General features: G+C 31.7%; 1 pseudogene; it reads left to right on the top strand.

Annotated features, from left to right (window-relative positions):
- The first annotated feature begins 441 nt into the window (after window positions 1-441).
- On the top strand, window positions 442-24,240 carry LOC134725645 (gelsolin-like protein 2; annotated as a pseudogene).
- Window positions 24,241-25,928: the final 1,688 nt, after the last annotated feature.

A 25,928-nucleotide genomic window follows, 5' to 3' on the forward strand; every position in this document is an offset into this window, starting at 1 on the left:
ATAAATTAGCCGTGTGTTAGGTAGGTGCATTAAAAATTTAATTTCATGGTTAAAGTCACTCGCCTATTTACCCTTTAATAGTATAATTTAAAACAAAGGTGTAGCTATTGTACCACACCTTTCTTGATTACGGGTTTTTATTTAGGCAAAGATTCCCGAAGAAAAAATATAATCATTGTCAGCATCTGCCCTACATTTGAGAAACTAGAAATATGTTATGTACCACAGATCTATAAACAATATGGATCATTTAATAAACATGTAGTTTCTTGATAACCAATAGTCTTCTTAACGCTTTAGTTATTTTCTTAGTCAATCGATTACTGTTAGAGTTGCTATTGTTATCAAATTCAAAGAAAATCAATGTAAGGTAAGTAAACCAATCACAGTTCTTCGTAAAGCTTTTTGAAACTATGGATTCGCCATGTGATCAAACAAGTATTACATTATCATCCAATGATCGGAATAATTAAATTTAATCATTGTTGATAGTAAAAAAACAGTCAATTCTATATTGAGCTAGTATTCCAATTTTTTGAGGGGAGAAAAACGTAAGTATTTTGAATATAGTTTTTAAGGTTTAACTGTGCATTGAGAATATGCTGAAATTACATTTTAATTTCCAGAAATCGAGATTATATGACAACTTTATAAAATAATCTTATAATTTTGTTAATCTATTTACTATTTACCTTTCTTATACTTGCATTTTATAAGAATATCGTTTCCCCTAACAAATAAATGTCGATTTTTATGAACAAATTAATCAATGTATATGGTGTAATCTAAATTAAGTAACATGACATATAAGTATTACAGATATAACTTAAGTTGATCTATGGAACGCCGTAACTGCCTTATGGTACTTAATTCTTTATTATGATGAGCTTTTTCTTTATTATGATGAGCTTTTTCTCTATTATGCTGAGCTTTTTCTCTATAACGTTGAGCTTTTTCTTTATTATGATGAGCTTTTTCTCTATTATGATGAGCTTTTTCTCTATTATGATGAGCTTTTTCTTTATTATGATGAGCTTTTTCTTTAATATAATGAGCTTTTTCTCTATTATGATGAGCTTTTTCTTTATTATGATGAGCTTTTTCTTTATTATGATGAGCTTTTTCTCTATTATGATGAGCTGTTAGAAAATAGGAAATTAAGAAAATTAAGATTAACCAAAAAGAAAAATCTCAATATCAGAAATGTTGAAAGTTCTTCGGAAAGTTGGCATGCTCCAGGCGCGGAAAATATTTGATAACGAAAAAATAACTCCTAATATTGTCAGCATGCTTTCAAAAGTCCATACCTGCCAACTGTAACTATTTGCGGGGGATTTCCCCCATAGAAGCTCCCAAAATGAATTTTTGAAAGAGCAATTTTGTTCACAATTTTAAACAAACAATTAATTTAACAATGACAATAGGCTTTTTAAAGTATGAAGAAGCCAAAACACAACATTATATATATTTAAAGGCTACCTTGAAGGATTATAAGTCCCATCTTGCACATAAAACCCCCATGGGCATTTTGAAAAGTTGGCAGATATTCAAAACATTAACTGGAATATCTAGGAGTTACCATTCCAGCGCATATGATGACACTGCTTTTCACTTCTGCCACCAACTATGCTCCTCACGACTATGCATACGTTATAGAGAATTCGTTTCCACAAATACCTTAAAGTTTACTTAATTCTTTCATATACATAAAAATTAGGTTTCAAAGTTTGGTTGTACTTTAAAACTTATTTCAAACGGGATACATGTAGCACATCCTCAATTTTTGTAGAAATGTTGTTTGTCGTGCCCGGCACTTTTGAAACTATCCTGGTAAACTTATTTATCCTTTAAATAAACTAATTCTAAAAGGTTACCAATTCAGCACTGTAATTAGATCATTGAATATTGTTTTATTGGTACTAGTTGATATTGATTTTGTTATCAGTAAGATAACTAAATATCATTTTTATATACATATACACATTCATGGATCTGCAATATGACGACTCCTGTATCTTAGCATAGCACACGGTCAGGTTTTTCTCGGACTTTTTATTGACGTCTTTGCACTAAATTCATTGGATGTTTGATATGTAATGTATTTAGTCTAAGATGCATGATTTTATTTATTAGTTTTTTTGTCTTTTTGTTGTAAAGATTTACAAGTATCCAGCCCATGTCCGCTTGCATTTGTAGTATTTGCATGTTTATCCATCTGAGGATCGATTTGAGCCTTCTCAACTTATTTTTATTGTTCGTTCTTATGTTGTACCACTGTCCCAAGTTAGGGGTAGGGTTGGGATCCCGCCACATTATGTATGTGTGTGTCTGTCCCAAATCAGAAGCCAGTAATTCAGTTGTTGTCGTTTGTTTATGTGTTACATATTTGCTTTTTTTTTTCATTTTGATGCCCCATTTATAGGCATTATGTTTTCTGGTCTGTGCGTTCGTTCGTGCGGCCGTCCGTTCATTCGTTCATTCGTCCGTTCTTACGATCGTTCGTCTATTCCACTTCAGGTTAAAGTTTTTGATCGAGGTAGTTTTTGATGAAGCTGAAGTCCAATCAACTTGAAACTTAGTAAGCATGTTTCCTCTGATATGATCTTTCTAATTTGAATGCCAAATTATATATTTTATCCCATTTTCACGGTCCATTGAATATAGAAAATGATAATGCGGATGGGGCATCCGTGTGCTTAGGATACATTCTTGTTTTTATATAAATTAGTCCGTTAGTTTTCTCGTCTGAATTGTTTTACATTGTAATTTTGAGGCCTTTTATAGCGGACTATGCGGTATTAAATTTGCTTATTGTTGAAGACCGTGAGGTGACATATAGTTGTAAATTTCAGTGTCATTTGGTCTCTTGTGGAGAGTTGTCTCATTGGAAATCATCAAACACTTTCTTTTGATATATAGGTGTACCAGATGAGTTCTATAATGGATATAACAAAATCAAGACTAAAATGGGGAGGGGGAGGGGAACAGGCCAAAAAATTATAGACAATGATCATTTATAACATTGTTATTGTACGCAAAAAAATAAGGACAGTTCAATCGAGCTTGTGCAGAAAGGATTTCACCACAATTCACGAATTCATTGATGCCAAAGTTGGTACCTGTCCTATTAAAATCTGCTCTAGTTATTCGTTAATCATTAATTGCAATGTTCATGTGGTTTAAAAATTTGCCTTCCATCGTCCATAAGATTAGCCGCATCAATGTTTCCTTCCAATTCATAATCAACTAATTCTCGTTCACTGAGTTGTGTACCAACTGGTTTCTCGTATTTGACCGGTGATCCAAATATTGACAGGAGATGATTTTGTTGTTCTCATTCTATGGCTTGCCCAAACTTGAGTTCAAATATAAAGTCTTCTGTTAATTTTATATATGTAAATGTAGAACAGGGCTATTAGATGCAGTCCATTTAGTTGATCGGAAATTCCCTGGTCTTTCAAAGGATAGAATAAGTTATAGAAATAGCACAAAACACTCTCTTTACATATATAACGTCCAATCACAAGACTTGGCTCTCTATTCTCTGACTGTGTGTGCTTGAGTCTGTAATCACTGCCGTCACCATGTTTTGTCAACATGAAATCCGCCACATATAAATTTTCTAGTCCCTTATCTGACCAGAGGAGTATTTAGAGGAGACCAAGGGGACCCACCCCCCTTTTTCTGGAAAAACTTTAGTTGATTATATAGGGAATCACTGATGCCTGACCGGAACGGGCCCCCTCATAGGCAGTCATTGGGAGGACTCACTTATAAAAATTTCTGGATTCGCCACTGCTGACAGAACATATACAAAAAACCTACTCCTAAATACGTACGGTGGCGGAATTGTTGTTGCTACGACAATGTAGAAACATAATAAGCCTACTGAACCCATCAACTCCACCCAGTATAATGAATCTCCATCTTACTAATTTATGGTTAGTGTATATGTGACATAAGTGGTTCGGTGCCGTAATTTTATATACGAGTCTGTGCAGTCGGCCTTTTTTTTTTTTTTTTTTTTTTTTATCTCTCTTGGGTACCAGCGAAGTATATTCTAAGAATGGCATCTCTTTACCTCAATCTTTGTACTATTTTCCTTTCAGTATTTCACGCAACATGCTATTATAAATAAAGTCTTTTTTTTATTCATTATGATCCATAACGTATAATCGACAAAAAAGCATTTATTGATCGTAAATCGAAAACTTTCGCAGCTAATTTACTTTGGGATCATTGATCAAGTTACAATCATGGAGTACTCGCAAAAAACAAGAGAGCTGATAGAGATTTATTTGTTGATTTTTTTATACTGTCCATGCGTTCTAATTAGTTAATTAAACATTGTCACAATAGTTGCTTCTTTCAAATCGATAGATGATAACCTCTTAAGGTCCCTACATACGGTGAACTAGAGTGAGGAAGATAATAACTCAATAGTAGTTCATTTTGGAAGATTTTAATGAAATACAAAATTTTCTTTTAGAAAATAGATTTCGTTCATTTTTAGATTAAGTACTTCATGTAAAAAACCTTGAAATCGAATAAATGATTTCAATACTCGATGTGTTAAAGAAACACTAGTTACATAATCAAACACGCATTGTCTGCTTCTTGATTTGTTTTTGATTTTTTTTTTTATCTTTAAGGCATATTGCATATGTCCAGCGGTTCATCGTTATATTTAAGTAGTTGGTAATATGGTTGATTTGTTATTGAATGTACAGCGGCAAATGTTTCATGTTTTTTTAGTTTCTCAGGTGAAGACAAAAAAAAAATATAGAAAAATTGGGTTGTTCTGAAATACTTTTTTTTTAAACAACTGTATCAATATTTGAGGACCTGTAACGTATATGAAGTACCAGTATTTTCTGCCGGCCTTGCTCCTGTGACAATACAAAGATACTCTATTGTAAAACAATGGAATGTTGAGTGCAGTCTGACATCCCTTGTATTTGATGTTGAGTGCAGTCTGACATCCCTTGTATTTCATGTTGAGTGCAATCTGACATCCCTTGTATTTCATGTTGAATGCAGTCTGACATCCCTTGTTTTTCATGTTGAGTGCAGTCTGACATCCCTTGTATTTCATGTTGAGTGCAGTCTGACATCCCTTGTATTTCATGTTGAGTTGAGTCTGACATCCCTTGTATTTCATGCTGAGTGCAGTCTGACATCCCTTGTATTTCATATTGAGTGGAGTCTTACATCTCTTTTATTTCATGTTGAGTGCAGTCTGACATCCCTTGTATTGCAACTGTTTCTCTATTATTTCGTTGATTGCTTCAACTACTTGTAATATCAACTTGTCAACTATTATCCTCGTTATACAAGGGTTACAATATCGGAAATGTCCATAAATGCTGTCGTTAATACAGCTAAACACAATACATTATGACAAGAGTCATGATTTCCAAAATATTACGAATACTGGAAAACATTCGACATACATGTTTTCGGCGAACAGTTAATACAATGCAGTGTAGGTAATTTCCTGGAAATCTAAATTAGGTCATATGGCAAATATATGGGTAGCATTTAATTTTATCAGTTTTCGAAAAATCTATTACATTCCACCACAAACTTTGTACCAAGAAATCATTAAATAACTATGTAATCTTAATACTCGATATGTAATGCATGTATAAACTTCTTGGTAATTTGTATCATTAAGGCCTATGAGATAATGACCCAGCAGTTTAATTTACATACTTAGATGTTTACTTTTTATTTATAATAATAAGGTGAAAATAAAGCACACATAGCAAATCGAAATTATATCACTCGTTAGAGAAACATTTGAAATACAAGCGATATTCTTTCAGACTGCACGATGTTCCATTGTTTTCCAATAAAAGTTATTTAGTATCACAGGATCAAGACCGGTATTTCATCTATGTTACAAACTTTATTATTTTGCACTAGCTTAAATGTTTAAGCTTGGTCTTTTCCTGCATGAAATATGTGTCGCTTTATATTCAATAATAAATCAATCATGCCCAAACGATCGAAGTCCTATATTGAATATTAACAGCAGTATCGACCCAATGCTGTAAAACATGAAAACTGCACTTTATCAATTTCATGTGTCCGAAGAGTTTTTCTGGATTCGTTTTTATCAGGGAAAGCTCAAAGCAGATTTTTTGAAAGCCGAGGATTTATAGGAACCGTAACATTCGAAAAGCTTGGACCAAAAAAGCTCTTTAATATATCCAAATCTCTCTATGTCAACTTTGCACGAGGGAAAAGAGCCCTTACAATTTAAAAAAAAATTGTTATAAATCATGTTAGTACCGAGGCGAATAAATTAACTGACTACTGTAATAATGGCACTCTAGGGGGCGATTGTGCACAACCAGCGGTATCGACCCTGCGCTAGAAAAAAATAACGAAAACAATAATTTATAAATTTCATGCGTCCGAAATGAGAAATAATAATAGCAGAATGTTCCAGTTTTACGTACAAATGATATGACTGAAGAAGAAAGACAATATATATAGAGGACAATCAAATCATTAGTCGATCAAAAAATCAAGAGAGTACGATTACTGAGTGATCACATCTTTTTATGCCCCACCTACGATAGTAGAGGGGCATTATGTTTTCTGGTCTGTGGGTCCGTCCGTTCGTCTGTCGTACCGTCCGTTCGTCCCGCTTCAGATTAAAGTTTTTGGTCAAGGTAGTTTTTAATGAAGTTGAAGTCCAATCAACTTGAAACTTAGTACACATGTTCCCTATTGTATGATCTTTCTAATTTTAATGTCAAATTAGAGTTTTTATCCCAATTTCACGGTCCACTGAACACAGAAAATGATAGTGCGAGTGGGGCATCCGTGTACTTGGGACACATTCTTGTTTGTTTTGTTATTTTATGCTTCGTCATACATTTACATGAGACATGCTACAAAACAAGAAATAACTTCTCAAACATCCAAAGGTTCTATTATCATTCCAGATTTCAAGAATAAGAAGGAACATACAAAATGGGTAGGTACTATTAACCTCAAAGTTGCAAATATACATACGTCTTATTACTCATATATTCATAAAAGTAAATATAACTACAATCAAACAACAACAGTTAAGGAAAGAAGATGTTTATGTTTGTTTTATTGTGATACAAATTGATCCAAAATAATTTGCTATATATTTTTTATGAGAATTAATACTGCACTTAATTGAAAATATTTTTTTTCTTCTTTCGCCTGAAATATGTTCTTCAATACTAGCATTTTTAGTTATTCAAACAGTTTTTGTGTAATTAAATTTTAATTGTTCGCAAAAACGTAATGTACATATGTAGTAAATAGCTTAATGTTTTGTTCCCCATAGTTTTGAATAATATATTGTCACAAGTTAAAATATACTATCTTTTCAATGTGTCAGCTTTGGTGAAACCTAAACAGTACGACTGGAAAGATTCTAACTTGGCTTTATTTGGTTCTGATACAGAAAAAGATATAAAAAGTAAGTGCTTGCATTTTTTTTAAATGCAATATTAGAAAAACAGAAAGGTTTCTCGATGTGTATAAAGAATACAAATATAAGGGACTTCCTCAAGTAACCTGCACATTGATGCTTAATTTTACTTCTACAATTTTTTTTGTTGTTTTCATAATGTTTATCAAGTCAATAACTTGAAACGCGGGGTTTGTCATCGTAGATTGCGTTGAAGATTCTGTTGATTACTCAAATGTAAGAACTTTTTTCATTTACCAAGTGCAGTCTAAGGAAATGGAAAAGAAAATAACAAATTGTTTACAATTGGAATGCTTCCTATCTCTATTGTTTAGAACAAAGTAGAATAACTTAAATACCGAACTCCGATGAAATTTCAAAGCGAAAATTCCCTTATCAAATGTCAAAATAAAAGGCTAAAACTGATCATAACAACGAGTTTTTGTGATTATTTCTTCCGCAAACTTGGACATGCAATTTTACACACTCACATTGTGTGTTTTAGCAAAGAATGACGCTATATGACAGGAAAAGTGTTCTAGTATATCCTATAGTAATTGTTTTATTTCATAATCAACCCATAGAAGATCAAAACATATGCTACAATCCTCATTAGTGTAGCATGATCGGCTTCATATAATAAATCTATTTAGTCCCGAAACTCCACAATTTTTAGTACTGATTAAGTTTTTCAATCTTAATTCTGCTGTGGACTTGTCTTTCCTTATTCTTTTGGAATTGGTGTTTTCTGTTTGTCACCACCTTAAATTAAAAAAAATAAATAAAATATTATATATATTATGTGAACCATTTTCAATATCTTTTCTGGTGATAAAATGATAAAAAAAAAATTTTGCAAAGAATACATGGCGTTCAAGCCAGATGTTTGAAAACTTTTTATTCATTATTTTGGTTTCAATTCTCATTCATTTTCTCTTCAAACGTTTTTAATTGCGTGGCATTGAAGCAGACGAAAATCGTTTAGCGTAGGATTTTCATAAATCTGGTATTTCTGACGACTTTTTGAAAACTAATCTTATGCCACGAATTTTGGGTCTCTTTCTAGAAATTATCGCAGCCAACTAGTGATAGCTTCTGCTCTACAAAAAATAATTTAGTTACGGTCATTTTCGATATATTTTCTTGTTAGGAAATCCTTTAAAAAGTAAGCATAATTTATAATATCTCTTTGGAAATGTTGGTAATCAGAGCTGTTGTATTCTTAATTGATTTGGCCTTGGTTGTATTTGAGCGACACTGATAATAAGATTGACAAAAAACAAAAACATAGAGGTTTCTGATATTCTGTATAGTCAGAATAAAGACATGCCTACCTTATACTTCTCCTGATTGGTGGCACTCGACTTAAACAGATAGAGAGCCAAATCAAAATCGACAAAGGAAATCTTTTACTGGGGAAAGAAAATCATATGCGTAAGAACACCGTTAACATCTAAGCGTGCAGTACCTTGCATTAATTGGAACCTTTATTGTTAGCAGAATCAAAGTTCTATCAGGTAATGATTATCAACTGATGTTTTTGAAACATGATTTAAAAAGAATAGTTATTGCAAGTGTGCTATCATAACAATCTGTCAAACATGCGTATCACACACTAGGATATATAAAATGACTTTCAAACTAATCAGTATTGCTACTTCTCCATACAAATACATGTATGTCTAAATAATTGAAATGTTACGATTCATATGAGTAATACTTCGTTTATATATATTTCAGAATCTTCTGCAGAGAAGGAACCAGCCTGGAAAAAGGCTGGTTTAAAGCCAGGGATACAAATTTGGAGAATTGTGGTATGTGTACCGATACACATTTTCATTTAACGGTGTTAACAACGGTTGTTTTTTTACATTAGTTCCAGTGAAATACCATAATAACACAGTCAAGTAAAATTCATTACTGAATCATCATATCATGTTCATTACATACCAGTACAAAATAAGTATTGTCAGAAACATTGCATCAAAAAGAAGTAAAAACAAGACAAAAAAATATACAGCTTGCATTTTCACTTTTTTACATTAATAGTCGACGAAATAAAGACGACAACCCACAGGCACTTGTTTCTGTCAATATGGGGTTTACTATCCATACCAGTACAAAAAAAACACAAGGTAGCAAACGGGAATTTTCAATGTGTTCGCTTCAACCAATATTTTTTTTACTTTCCCTTGCCCCTTTCACGAATAAAAGTACACCAGTCTTTCGGTAATTGAATTATCTTTACAATGAAACAACTCTCACGTACCTTGAGAATACCCCTCAAACAGTATAACACACTTGAGATGAGAATTATTGACCTTTTTCCAGACCATTGAATTTGGAAGGACTAAACTTCCGGTTTACTTAGGAAATTAATAAAACTGAGCAATCCCATTGGTCACATTTTTCTGGTTTCTGGTAACTAGTATAAATAAACAGGTAACCAGATGAATTCGGCCAATCAGATTGCTGTGTTCTATTAACTTCCTAAGTAAACCGGAAGTTTAGTCCTTCCAAATTCAATGGTCTGGAAAAAGGTCAATAATTCTCATCTCAAGTGTGTTATACTGTTTGAGGGGTATTCTCAAGGTACGTGAGAGTTGTTTCATTGTAAAGATAATTCAATTACCGAAAGACTGGTGTACTTTTATTCGTGAAAGGGGCAAGGGAAAGTAAAAAAGTATTGGTTGAAGCGAACACATTGAAAATTCCCGTTAGCTACCTTGTGTTTTTTTTGTACTTGTATGGATAGTAAACCCCATATTGACAGAAACAAGTGCCTGTGCGATAACCAATCAAAGAAGTAAAATATAAAAAAATATTCCATATTAGTTCTATTGCCAATTGTTCATCTAAATAAAAGGTTAAAATATTGATATCACCACGCTAAAATCATAAGGAAATATAGTTTTGAAATAATCATACACATGTTTGGTCAGTTTCTCGCCAAATAGCTAAACACAATAATACAATTGCCGATTAACTTAATAAATAACTTGAAAAGTAAGGATATGACTATTTTTTGTTTGTTAAAGTGATCTTTGAAATGAAAATGTTAACGATCATTAGTGTATCAATTAGGTTATAGCTGTTACTATTGATAGTTTAACTTAACACTAATTTTTTGTTTTTGTTTTTGAAAACATAAATGATTTTGATGTTCTATTCATTTTATCATTTTAGTATGGTAAACCTTTAATGCATTATTTTCTATAAAACATGTGAATTATAAAACAAATTAAACCGTAGCAGTCTTTTGTTTCAGTGATAGATATGTAGTTAACACATTGAAAAATCTTGTACTGATTTCGGTTGTTGACTTTAATAAAGATTAGATTTTTGAAAGCCATTTAACCACGTATTTACCTCATCAAAATACAGCGAGCGCGTAGCATTCATTTGGACAAAACACCACTGCCTATTCGGTAAGTTGATGTTAATTTTTCTACATTCGAGATTTGAATTCATAAGCTATTTCATTATAATTCAACATATGAAAGTTACTTCCAGAAAAGCTTTAGAATTTGACAGTTTCTTATCTTTACTTTATGCTTCAGAAGTTCCAAGTTATACAATGGCCGGAGAAAGATCATGGATTTTTTTTGATGGGGATTCTTATATAATACTGAATGCAAGTATAATACCAGTATTCGTTTTATAATTTAATTTCAAAAAGTCATGTTTTGTTGCATAAAAGTGTAACAATAACTGCAATGATATTAAACCATCAGCAATGAAAATCCAAATACAAGTAAAGACCTTAATTCATTATTTTCACGGTATAGATTGGAGGTTTTGAGTTTTGGATACATGGAATAAATAATGGTCGTCAGTGCTTATAAAAGATATTGTCATGATTTGACGTTCGTTATTAATTAGCTTTTTCATTTTACCTCCCTTTTGATTCTTCATGTCAAATTTGAACCACACTTGTTATCTAAAATAAAATTGAGAATGGAAGTTGGTTTCTTTGTTTGCTGGCGTTTAGTTTTTGTTGCACTTCAATGTTTTTGCTGTCAATTTATTTTCCTGTTATAATTGATGTGTTTCCCTCGGTTTAAGTTTGTTACTCGGATTTGTTTTCTTTTTTCCAACTGATTCTAGTGACCATTGTTCTGTATACAAATAAGTAGACGAAGCGCTTGTCTGCTGAACTTTATTTCCAGCAAGGTGTCTTGACATATTCAGAAATAAAATTATATTTAATATTTCTTCCAGACATATGAAAAAGAAGAAAATGAACATTTGCTTTATGATGTACATTTTTGGATTGGTAAATATAGCACATCTGTAAGTGTTATCCTTTTTTTTCTATTATACTCCTTCGTATATCTATTTATGTAGTGCTTTCTAAATGTTCACCGTAAAAGCTTTATCATAATTTTTTATTTTAAAAAACTGCTTTTTTATCTTTTTGAAATGAATACTTTGACCTGTCAGACAAACTTATCGAATAATTAAAACAGTTATAAACAAATTACTAGTAGATTAAAGGCAGCAGTAAAGTTCTCATTTCGAAAATTCGGATGAAATGGACCTATTATAAAACAAACAAAAAAAACAGAGTCCTTTGATCTCCTCCAAAAGGAACAAAGACATGTGCGTCTGTACCGTCTAAAGCGCTTAAATAGATTTCAACTTTATCCCTTGGAACTCTTGGTGTGAGCAGAAACCATATATCAAAGTAATCATGATGTGAAATACAAGCTTTCAATATCGTATCAACTTGGAATAAAAACTATACTTTGTTGTGAACTTTGAAAAAAAGCTTAAACTATATTTTTTTTAATTCTGTAATTCTCAATAATTTATTTTAATACTGAACTTAACAGGATGAATATGGGACTGCTGCATATAAAACAGTAGAATTAGACACATATTTAGATGATATCCCAATTCAGTACAGGGAAGTTCAAGGCCATGAATCAAAACGTTTTAGATCTTACTTTGATACAATCACGTGAGTTAAATTGCTAACTATTCAATCATTATATAATGCCCCAAGTGTTATTTCTGATACACCTCTTTGAATAAAAAGGTTCTAATGTTGGGAACATTCTTATACACTGATAATACATTTCTATAGTCTCGTTTTGGATAACATCAAATTATTCTAGTAGGTTAAGCATATAATTTTTAAATTGCGATTGGCTTGTACAGTGTAATCTTTGGCCGAAGTTTTCTCTGGATGTAATCATTGCAGTCGGAGATCTAGTTCGCGTAAATGAAAATTACATGTCACCGAAGCGCAGGAATGGGCCTGCATGGGAAACGCTAAACCCTAGATATTTGATAGCCAGGAATAATAATCGACGTAGAAACCGTAAGAACTGTATAACTTAAAAGAGCTTTCAACAATTAAAAATTTTAAAAAAAACTTTGATTTTCAATGTTTTATTACATGAATAAACCAACCAAAAATAGCAAACAACTGTATCTTTTCGAATTTTATATGTCTTTCTGTGTACTGTAATATAGACTTGTTTTTTGTTCGTCTACTTATTTCAGTTATTACATATCATATTCTGTTTTTGTTATTTTTTTAATACCCCCTTAAAGTATTCTTTTATTTACTAATATGAAAATCTCCTACCATGTATTAAAGGGACATTGCCCGACATATTCGTGTCTAAGGGGTCATTGGAAAATGGTTGACAATTATGGATGACCCGTAATCTATTTGACTCCAATTCTCATTTTTGGTGTACAACATTCTGAAACATACATCTTAAATTACAAAAAAGTTCGAAAGAATCGATTAAAGATTAATGTACTTATCATAATGCATATTATGAATTTCGTGCGTGTTCAAGACTAGAAGCCATTAAATTATCATTAGAGATGAAATCCAAAGACTTTCGGTGGTCATTTGACCCGGTATAAAAATAATAGACTTACACGCATGTGCTACTGCAAAAATTACGATCTAATAGGTGTGTTTGATTTTTCTTCATAGATATAAAAAAAAAAAACACTATATAATTCGTCGTTTTACCGGTATCAGAATTACTTTTTAGTGAGCTAATCAGTCCTAAAATTTGTTATCCTTTGTTTCTCCTTTTAATGTTGAAATACTTTCCCGATTAAAACCAAACATGCTTAACACATACTTAATCAAAATCCAGGTAAGTGCCACATTAGAGTTTGCATTATAACAGATTCTAAAAGAGGGACGAAAGATACCAAAGGGACAGTCAAACTCATAAATCGAAAATAAACTGACAACGCCATGGCTAAATATGAAAAAGACAAACAGACAAACAATAGTACACATGACACAACATAGAAAACTAAAGAATAAACAACACGAACCCCACCAAAAACTAGGGGTGATATTGAATGATATTGAATTATTAACCTGCAAGCCAGAAATATAACTTTGACAAAATTAAAGTAAAAATGACAACTCTTAGCGAAATATTATATCGACATCACACTTTTATAAATGGAGTTATTTATCAGTTATGTGTAGATCTTTTTTAATTAGGAAAATGTTGGTTCTGCAATTAATTTGTGTGTTAAAATCATTCCAACTGTGTTTATAGTGAAAGACTAATTATTTAATACTGTATGTGAGCTTCAAATGAGATAGTGTGAACTAATTTATTTGTTATCTTTTTTAATCACAACCATGATATAATGTACTGAAGAATGTTATACAGACACAAGAAACAAAAATAGGAGAATTATAAGTTATCTTGTGTAATTAAAACAAATTCCAATATTATCATCATAATGGTATGTGTATACAATAAAACGGTGCTTCCCTAAGAAACAAAAAAATGTAAATTGACGTATCTGTATTGTGATTCAATGATCTTCAATGATTACAATAATTGAAAAAAAAGGTTATCAAAAAGACAATTTTCATTTTTGTTTTGTTTCAAACATCTGTTTATTTTATATTTTGCTGTTGTTACAGCAACGTAGAAAATATTTTGATTATGACACTTCTTACTTTGACTCAAAAACGAAACAAAATTCCTAATAATAACAAACCAATAAATAGCAAATATACTGAAGGCGTGGTGGATTATAGATTAACTTAATATTAACACTTCGATAGATATTTACATGGTGGTGCGGAAAGTGGTTTCAACCATGTAAAAGAAAATGAATACAAACCAAGATTATTTCATTTCCATGGAGACAAATATGGAGTAGCAGTTAAAGAGGTATACCATATTCTTCTCAACATAACTTGAAAGAAAGTAGTATAGTAATCTGCGATCGCTCTTTTATTTCTTACCGTCATTCGAAAACAGAAGAGGGAGAAAAAAAAACGATGTTGAGGAAAAATCTGAAAGGTTTCAACAGGCGACGAAATTGATGATACAGTATTGAAATAAACTAATAAAACACATTCAAGCTAACAAGTTGTTATTGTTGGCATTTTTTGTATAGATTAATGGAAGTAGGTTTTTAATATTGAAGAATTGATAACTTTGATAGGTCACTAGTCCAGATACCAAATATTAACTTTTAATTTACAGAGTTAGACAAATGCATTATGCGAAAACTGTGCATAGAGTGTACCTGAATCTAGAATATACACGATCAGGTGCTGTGAACTATGTTTGGCATAACTTTTTGGAATTTTGGATCCTCAATGCTCTTCAACTTTTTACTTGTTTGGCTTTATACATATTTTGATATGAGCGTTACTGATGAGTCTTATGTAGACGAAACGCGCGTCTGGCGTACTAAATTATAATTATGGTACCTTTGATAACTATTTACACCACTGGGTCGATGCCACTGCTGGTAGACGTTTCGATCACGAGGGTATCACCAGCCCAGTAGTCAACACTTCGGTGTTGACATGAATATCAATATTGTGTTTATTTTTATAAATTTCCTGTTTACAAAACTTTTCAACTTTTCGAAAAACTAAGGATTTTCTTATCCCAGGCATAGATTACCTTAGCCATATTTGGCACAACTTTTTGAAATTTTGGATCATCAATGCTCTTCAACTTTTTACTTGTTTGGCTTTATAAATATTTTGATCGGAGCGTCACTGATGAGTCTTATGTAGACGAAATGCGCGTCTGGCGTATTAAATTATAATCCTGGTACCTTTGATAACTTTTGAAAATCATTTTCTAAAATTTGTTGGAAAAACAAAAGTCATTTTAAAAGCGTTGATATTCATCTCTTACTTCAGTTTGTAGATGCTTACTTTGTCTAATCTTTGAATATACTTCTATTGATTATACAGTGTCCATATCTTCTAATTTTAAATATCATTTTATATTGTGGGTATATGGTAAGACGCCAATAAGATTACGATTTCATTTCAATTTGTTAATTTTTACGCATAGAGGTCGAAGACATTTTAATCACATAATGCAGTTTTGTAATAAAATGAAAGTACTCAACAAATCTAATTCTATTACACAATAAATAGGCAGATTTACACATTTGTTTTATCCACTAAAATAAGATTACAGTAGTTTACCTATGTTAAAACCGCGGGAAACACTAGGAAAAGACAAAAACTGAGAGTATCGCATTTTCAAATTAGAGCAAAACTGGGTACACCGAAAGGGTGTGCATCACATGCTATGCATGCATCACCCACATGCAAATTTACACTCAATATTGCATTATAGAATAGGACACACATGGTTAAATTACCGATCAGATGACTAAAGATCTGACATCGAGGAAACATTTGATTACTTTTAAATAGAGTCCTCGACGGATATTATTTGTCAACCAATTCTTGCATTGAATGTAACCGTAAACTGTATGTCGTGTCAATGTTTGTCCTTCTCCTCATAGGTATTTTTGGAGCAGTTTACGGAGCAAATGAAGTCGGTAAGTCATAAACATGCACGAGCAAATATCGAACAATTTATGCATATTAATATATGACTTTGGTAAATGTAACAGTTTTTTGTCCGCTGAATAAGTTTTCAACACAAAAACTTCGGTATGTTTTCCAATATGTTTATTTTATTTTATATTACATAAGACAATTTATCTATTTGTTAAATCCAAATTATTGTCAGTAGATAAACCATGAGGTCTTTTTTTTCACTCTTAACTTTCACCTGAAAAATACAAGTTCTCTTTCTTAATCATATATTCTTAGATTTTAGATATTTTATACCATTTAAAGAATTTCTGTTAAAAAAAATATTTTATTATGTTTTAGTTTATTAAAAATTCTTATAAACATTATAATGCATTTCAGGTTTCAAGAAAAAGAAGCAACATAGATTCTACAGATGTGTTCATTCTCGACATGGGCGCTAAAATTTTTCTTTGGTATGGTAAAGGTTGCAACAAGGACGAAAAAATTAAGGTATTATAATGCATTACATTCACACAATGAAAGGTTACTAACATTAACGTGTATCATATCAATGTTTGACATTATTATCCTTGAAAAGGATAATTTTCAGCAGCTAAAACTTTGATGCATACCGAAACTAAGTCTATAAATAAAGACAACAGTAGTATACCGCTGTTCAAAACTCATAAATCCATGGACAAAAAACAAAATCGGGGTAACAAACCAAAACCGAGCGAAACGCATTAAATATAAGAGGAGAACAACGACACAACACCGAAACGCAACACAAACAGAAACAGACCAATCATCAGACAAAACACCACGAGAATAACAAATGTAACATGAAAACCAAATACATGAATTTGGGATAGACAAGTACCGTGCCACGTCTTATCTCAATACTTGATTAGTTATGTATGCAAATGCGCTCGTACGTGTTAGCATTGCAGTTATATCACTCAATTTTCCAATCAATATTTTATTATTGAACGTATCTGCTAAAGTAAGAAAATAGCATGAATAGATTCATCTGAAATGAAAAAAAAAGTCTCTTAAAATTTAAAGAAATAATAAATATAAACAGCAAATAGTTAAATTAAGGCATTTAGATACAATCGGTTATTTTACAACCTAAGATATAATATATGTTTTGATATATATGTAAGTCGAAAAATCCTGCCCAATAAATGAACTGCTCGACTATAATTTTACTCCTGTGAAATTCTTATTAAAAATAAGTAGCTACTTATACGATATTATAGTAAGACATCGTCAGTTGCGGATCGGTAAATGTGGGGTATTTTTGTCCATATGTAGTAAATATACTTCCTGTAGGTACTAAAGGTAAATCATGTTTTATCAAAACTAGAATCAATTCATATATATAATGTGTTCTCGCTCATAGTAAGTTTGGAGATAAACATATCTTTCAAAGATCGATTTTCACAGAAATGTGATTGTAAATTACTGTTTAGAAATTAATATAGTTTCCTGAAATTGGACAGTTTATTTCTATTCTTTATGCTTGATTTCTTTTACACAAAAAAATGTATAAAGTTTAAGAAAAAATAAGTTGCAAGGGGATACGTTTTTTTTCTTCGTAAATTGCGCTAAGGTTTTGAACTGTTCCTTAGGAATTTTAAACTTGACAATCTTTTAAGAAATACATTTTGAAAAATCAACACAAAAAGTTCGAATTCCAGGGTTTGCAGTATGTTAATTCATTAAAAGATGAGAGAAGTTGGAAGAGGACTGAAACAGAAATACTGGAAGAATTAACAACACGAAACACGGTGAGAAGCCATTTGTTATTGTCTAAATAATGTTTCCCTATATAGTCTCTTTGGTATTTAAATATTTGTACACCCTTAATTTTCAAATATTTAAGTTTTGGCGTTCCTGGTGAAGCTTGATCTGCTTAAATGGTGCGTACACAAGCAATTTATAAATTGTAATTTTAATGTTTGTTTATACACGTTTGATTTCGATTTTATTGTAAAAGACACGTTCTTTTAGAAAGAGAATATTAAGGTGTTACTGAGATTATTTATGCACAATTTGAAATGTGTAGTTTTTAATCAAAGTTGCTATCTTAGAAGTAATGTTTCTTATTGATTTAGAAACTGAATCATCCAACAAATAAAGGCAACGACAGTATACCGCTGTTCGATGGCCACAAATCGATTGAGAAAAAACAAATCCGGGCTACAAAGTAAAACAGAGGGAAACACATCAACTATAAAAGGAAAACAACGAAACAACAGAAACGGTGAAGTGCAACAAAAAACAAAAATCAATGCAACACACACAGAAACGAACTATAAGATAACAACTGCCATTTTCCTGACTTGGTACAGGACATTGTAAGACATATCATGCAAATCAAGGATGGATACGTGATATGTTTAGTCGACAGACTGGTAAATGATAGTCCTTTAGGAGTTTAATTGGTGTTTTTGGCATGACACTCAGCACTTTTTATACGACCGCAAATTTTGAAAAAATTTTCGTCGTATATTGCTATCACGTTGGCGTCGTCGTCGTCGTCGTCGTCGTCGTCGTCGTCGTCGTCGTCGTCGTCGTCCGAATACTTTTAGTTTTCGCACTCTAACTTTAGTAAAAGTGAATAGAAATCTATGAAATTTTAACACAAGGTTTATGACCACAAAAGGAAGGCTGGTATTGATTTTGGGAGTTTTGGTCCCAACATTTTAGGAATAAGGGGCCAAAAAGGGCCCAAATAAGCATTTTCTTGGTTTTCGCGCTATAACTTTAGTTTAAGTTAATAGAAATCTATGAAATTTTGACACAAGGTTTATGACCACAAAAGAAAGGTTGGGATTGATTTTGGGAGTTTTGGTTTTAACAGTTTAGGAATTAGGGGCCAAAAAAGGGCCCAAATAAGCATTATTCTTGGTTTTCGCACAATAACTTTAGTTTAAGTTAATAGAAATCAATGAAATTTAAACACAATGTTTATGACCACAAAAGGAAGGTTGGTATTTATTTTGGGAGTTTAGGTCCCAACAGTTTAGGAATTAGGGGCCAAAAAGGGACCCAAATAAGCATTTTTCTTAGTTTTCGCACCATAACTTTAGTATAAGTAAATAGAAATCTATGAAATTTAAACACAAGGTTTATGACCATAAAAGTATGATTATGGTATTGATTTTGGGAGTTTTGGTCCTAACAGTTTAGGAAAAAGGGGCCCAAAGGGTCCAAAATTAAACTTTGTTTGATTTCATCAAGAATTGAATAACTGGGGTTCTTTGATATGCGGAATCTAACTGTGTATGTAGATTCTTAATTTTTGGTCCCATTTTCAAATTGGTCTACATTAAGGTCCAAAGGGTCCAAAATTAAACTTAGTTTGATTTTGTCAAAAAATTAATCGGTTGGGTTCTTTGATATGATGAATCTAAAATTGTAATTAGATTCTTGATTATTGGCCCAGTTTTCAAGTTGGTCCAAATCGGGGTCCAAAATCAAACTTTGTTTGATTTAATTAAAAATTGAATAAATGGGGTTCTTTGATATGCCAAATCTAACTGTGTATGTAGATTCTTCATTTTTGGTCCTGTTTTCAAATTGGTCTACATTAAAGTCCAAAGGGTCCAAAGTTAAACTTAGTTTGATTTTAACAAAAATTGAAATCTTGGGGTTCTTTGATATGCTGAATCCAAACATGTACTTAGATTTTTGATAATGGGCCCAGTTTTCAAGTTGGTCCAAATCAGGATCTAAAATATTATATTAAGTATTGTGCAATAGCAAGTCTTTTCAATTGCACAGTATTGCACAATGGCAAGAAATATCTAATTGCACAATATTGTGAAATAGCAATATTTTTTTTTAATTAGAGTTATCTTTCTTTGTCCAGAATAGTAAGCAAGAAATATCTAATTGCACAATATTGTGAAATAGCAATATTTTTTTTAATTGGAGTTATCTTTCTTTGTCCAGAATCAACTCAAATCTTTGTTATATACTATGTATATTCACTTTTTACTACCAACTGATAAATTAAAATAATCTTTACCATTCAGTGATAACAAGCAGTTTTTTTACATATTAATATCTTATGATGTATTTAAATGAGTAGTTATTGTTGCAAACTCCATTAGAAATTTAATTGAGATTAATTTGGAATAAGGGAAAGGGGGATGTGATTTAAAAAATTGGGTTCAATTTTCTCATTTAAAATAAAATTTCATAAATAAAATGAAAATTTCTTCAAACATTTTTTTGAGAGGATTAATATTCAACAGCATAGTGAATTGCTCTAAGAGAAAACAAAATTTTTAAGTTCATTAGAACACATTCATTCTGTGTCAGAAACCTATGCTGTGTCAACTATTTAATCACAATCCAAATTTAGAGCTGAATCCAGCTTGAATGTTGTGTCCATACTTGCCCCAACCGTTCAGGGTTCAACCTCTGCGGTCGTATAAAGCTACGCCCTGCGGAGCATCTGGTTTTTAATGGATTTTTTTAATTTGAATTTTGTTCCCATCACCAATGCAATGAGTTCTTAATCTTATTCATTCTTACAAATCTTTGTGTTTGAACTTGCTGCCTCTAGCTCTGTACTTTACAGACGGGGAAAGGGATGGTTTCCTTGTCCCAATCACATGTGGTAGCAGTACTTAGAAATGGGTTTGCAATTGTTTTTTTTTATTAAAAAAGATTAAAAACCTGTGTTTGACTTGTGTAAAGTGTTGCTTATTGGGTCTCATTTTACAGGACATGAATATCTGACTTTATTTACCCTATGGAGTTAATGTAGATAAAAATATTTTTCAACATTCTAGCACAAATTTTACAAAGCGTTAGATCAAGAAGAAGAAGAAGACTTTGACAGCAGTTCAGACTTTGTGTCAGCAAAAACAGAAAAAGAACTATATAGGTAACTTTAAGGCACACATGACGTAGAATAAATTGAAAAAGACATAATGAAAATATTGTCTTAAAATTTTATAAATAGTCAATAACGTAAAATTGAGAATTGAAATATGTCAAAGAGACAACAACTCAAACAAAGAGCAGAAAACAGCCGAACTCCCCCAATGGGTCTTCAATGCAACGAGAAAATTCCGCAAAGGGAGGTGGTCCTCAGCTTCCCCCAAAAATAAAATAGTGTACTACATTGTGAAAGAGGACGTCATACTTAACTCCAAAACATATAAATGAACTACAATTAAAAAAGCATACAAGATAAACAAAGGCCAGAGGATCCTGGCTTGGGAGAGGCGCAAAAATGCGGCGATGTTAAACATGTTTGTGAGATTATAACTCCCCCATATAACTCTAGCTAATGTAGAATAAATAAAAGATGCACATATCAATACGCACAGTAAAGCTCAGTTTAACAGAAGACCGAGTTTGATGACAGAATAGGTAACAAAGGAAACAAAGCAAAATGACAATGATACATAAATTAACAAAGGACTACTAGCAGTTACTGACATGCCAGCTCCAGACCTCAATTAAACTGATTGAAATATTATGTCTTCGTCATATGAAATTAAGTACAATACCTCCCGTTATGGGTTTAGTATATCATACCATCATAAAATACGTGTATATGATGAGAACTTAACCCGTATGTCTACATGTTAACGTATACATTTAAAAAAATCGATTTCTAGAGAATATCATTTTTTGCAAATTTTCAAAAAAGATTACAATTTAGGTATTGAACGAATATGTTTTGAAAGCACCCACACTTGAAAGAACTTCTCTCCTTTTCATTTTTTGTATGTTTCAGGTTGTCTGATGCATCCGGACAAATGACAATGTCTTTAGAAAAGACAGGTCATATGGAACAGAATGACTTAAAATCAGATGTAAGTACAACGTTAAAAGGTAAATTATTAAACCAAATTATCTGCTTAATTCAATGACATGTTTTCAAAGCTCTGATAGATAACTGCTGCCATTTCCGGTTAATCGTTGAGGAGTGCTCATTTCCTTAATTCCTATCAAAGGACGGTTTATCGTCGACTAGAGTTTTTTCAGTATTTCAATCAATTTCTACCATTGTAGGATGTGTTTATTTTGGATACACAGGAAGAATTATTCGTTTTGATTGGAAATTCTACAACATATGCTGAGCGTAAAAATGCTATAACCTATGCGCACGTGAGTTTAAAAATAATTAAAGTAAAATGAAAACTGTTGCTTTGACGATTTTAAACGCTAGAAAGATGTTTGTTTTCTAAAAAATGTATTTACTTTTTTGGAATATTCTGTCAATTCAGTCCTGGTGTTACTTTTCTGCATTTTATGTATGACTGGCATTTTGAACGGCCAGAATAGACGACCATGTTGATCAATTCAAATGTCGACTTGGTTACAATTTTTCACTAGTTTTTAAAAGTTATTTTAGATAATACAGACAATTTTTAAACTTTGAAGGACCAGTTGTTTCCAAGCTGTAGTTGAAAAATACATTGGTGATTATCATTGAATTTCATTCAGCGTCATACTCTCACATCCAGAATTAGTTATGAATGTACTTACTAAAAAATGTGATACCATTTCTACAGCACAATGATGCACGTTATGATCATGACAATGTTATATGATGACATACACATACGTTCATTTAAAAAGGGGGCAGTTCAAGATAAGATATACCTTCCAAATCAGGAGATAACGCTATCATACAATTAAAATTGGTGTTTAAACTGCAAAGATGTTATCAAGGTGGCTTGGCCCTTAAACGGTGCGCATATTTTAACGCATCTTTCTTACTACGATTGCCTTTGAAACGGTCTGCCATAAAACTAGCGACTAATCCTGTGTATCACTAGTAACGCTACCAAAGTTAAGTGCAAAATTGCAACAAATACATGTATTGACAGCCTTAATATTTAAACTATTGTACAGCTTTCAACAGCTTTCAACATCTTTAAACAGCAGTGATGATTCAAATTATGTAGAACATGCACACCTTATATATACAAACAAACCCGACGGTAGCATTTTCCAAACGTATTGCATTATAATCCAAATTAAGGACAGTGTATATAATTTTATATGACCCAAAAGCGTGTGCCTTCTTCCAATGTTATGTCGAATTGGTTAATCAATCGCTTGCAAAGATCGATAATCCAACCAAGGGACAACTATTTTACTGACGTAGAACAACAACGGACATGATGACATGAGCACATACGCTAAGTGATTTAAAATACAGATTTTAAATCCTATTATGCACACTTAACCTAGTATTTCTTTAAAAAAAAAATTAACCTGATAGCAGTTTTTGTAGGATGTACTTTTTAAGCAATACAGTACTTTTGTGTACACAATATTAATAAATTGTATTGACAACCATTAAATCACAATGAAATGATATGTTGAATGCTTAAATACTTTATTTTTTAATAATCATGTGTGCAGATGTAATTGTTTTATCTAACATTTGTGAATGTCATTGTCAGAACACAAAAAAACAACAAAATTTCCATTAACTTTTAATTTCACTTGTATAACAAGTTATTAAGAATGGCCTGTTTAATGATTTGCTAGTTCTATTTACCTTATGATATCATATGACTACGTAATATTACATAAGTAAAGCGGTCAAAACTTACTTGAAACAACTTTTAAGGTTCATCAATCGGATTGTTAATGTGTTATGCGTGAATACATGACTGAATACACCCTTAAGCGCACTTTCTTGATTTAAACTCGTTCATTTTTTTTCAGAACTATTTAAAGAAAACTGATCATCCATTAGTTCCTGTTAGCTGCCTTACTGAAGGGAAAACTACCGAGGCTTTCCAAACTGCAATAGCCGCTAAGATAACGATATTCAACTCTGTAACAGTGCTAAGAATACAATATATCAAAACAAAAATAAAGTTACATACCTTACATAATCATAGTACTTTCACAGCTTCATAAATTGAACAAAACATATTGCGGGGTGTCATTTTTATTCAATGAACAGTATATGCTCTATAAGATTTACGCCATATTTTTTTCCAGATATGATTGATTCCGGTATAGCAATTTTTCTAATGTTTTGATTAAGAATGCATAACAAGTAAAATAAGTTTGTAAAAAGTAAAATCACAAAAATACTGAGGAAAATTCAAACGGAAAGTCCCTAGTCAAATGGCAAAATCAAACGACAAAACACATCAAACGAATGGACAACAACTGTGATGTCTGACTTGGTACAGGCATTTTTAAATGTATAAAGTGGTGGATTGAACCTGGTTTATTAGCGCTAAACCTCTCACTTGTATGACAGTCGCATCAAAATCCGTTATATTTACAATGATGCGTGAACAAAACAGACATAATCGGTAAAATAGTCAAAATATGGTTACAGCAGTCATCACTGTGTTGCAATCTCAAAACAAACAAACATTTACAAAAAAGCACAAAAAGCATCTATCAAATTAAAAAACACATTAATTGTTTCGCGTGTTTGGCGTAAGCAAATTTAAAAGTCACATAGGAAGAATTTTGTCGTTCAATGTATATTCAAAACAATTATAATTTCACATGGGGAATGGTGGTATGCAGGGTTAAAAAATCAAAAGTTATGTTAGAATTAATTTCAGAAACAGACCGATATTTAAAATTATCCAGAAGTTCTTTAGAATTTTTAAGAATGCATATATGGCTAATACCACTACGCGAGTAAAATAATTGTGTCGTTTGTCGTTCAAAGTATTATCAAATTTATAATAGAACAATAACATAATGACACATAATAGAACAATAACATAATGACACATAATAGAACAATAACATAATGACGGGATCTTTAAAAGTACGGAGTCACGTTATACAAACCAAAGAAGCACAAAAATTCGCATACACAAAACACACCAGCAATACAGCTTTTGATATGATTTAATAATAATAAAAAATACAATTGCATTCAATTTAGGACTTTGCATTTTCTTACTTAAAGGAGAATAATCTTTATAGAATAACTAATCGAAGAATTCAAATAGAGAAAAATATTCAACGAGTGACCGAACAACACATTAATTCATGAATGCGCGTGGCGCATGAATTAATTATCAGTGTTGTTCGGTCACAAGTTGAATATTTTTCGATATTTGAATTCTTTAATTAGTTATTCTTTTTATTACATTGGCAAATGGCTTTTTTATAAAGAAATTAATGTAAAACATGTAAGGAACTATATCTTTTATCTACACATTCACAATTTGTTTTGGTCCGCTGTTATCGACGTCTTGACAACGTCTATTGTTGTCTGACGCCAGAGAGTGAAATAACCACGTTTCACATGTGAAATTATCGGTTTTTATTTAACTGGGAAATCAATGTTACCAATGTAATAAATAGCTATATTCAGAAAAAATGTTTATTACGATTCTTTTTTTAATTAAGAAATAATCGCTCATGGTAAAATGTCTGTCAGAAAGGGCCAACCCGTAGTAAAATCACGATATATTCAAGCCCCCATGAATTATTTCGATTCTAATTGGACAAATACGGCAATTGTTTTAGATCGAAGCGCTCTATGTGAAGGCAGAGTAGGTGATTTCGAAAAGCTATTTTTTTTTACTGAAAGTACTTGGCGACAGTTTTTCAAGTTGGATGATGAAAATGCATATCTTCGAAAAATTATATTTTTTGTATGTGATAACTAGGGTTTATAGTCTT

The sequence above is a fragment of the Mytilus trossulus genome, chromosome 1, assembly GCF_036588685.1.
Source record: "Mytilus trossulus isolate FHL-02 chromosome 1, PNRI_Mtr1.1.1.hap1, whole genome shotgun sequence".
Taxonomy (NCBI): Eukaryota; Metazoa; Mollusca; class Bivalvia; order Mytilida; family Mytilidae; genus Mytilus; species Mytilus trossulus.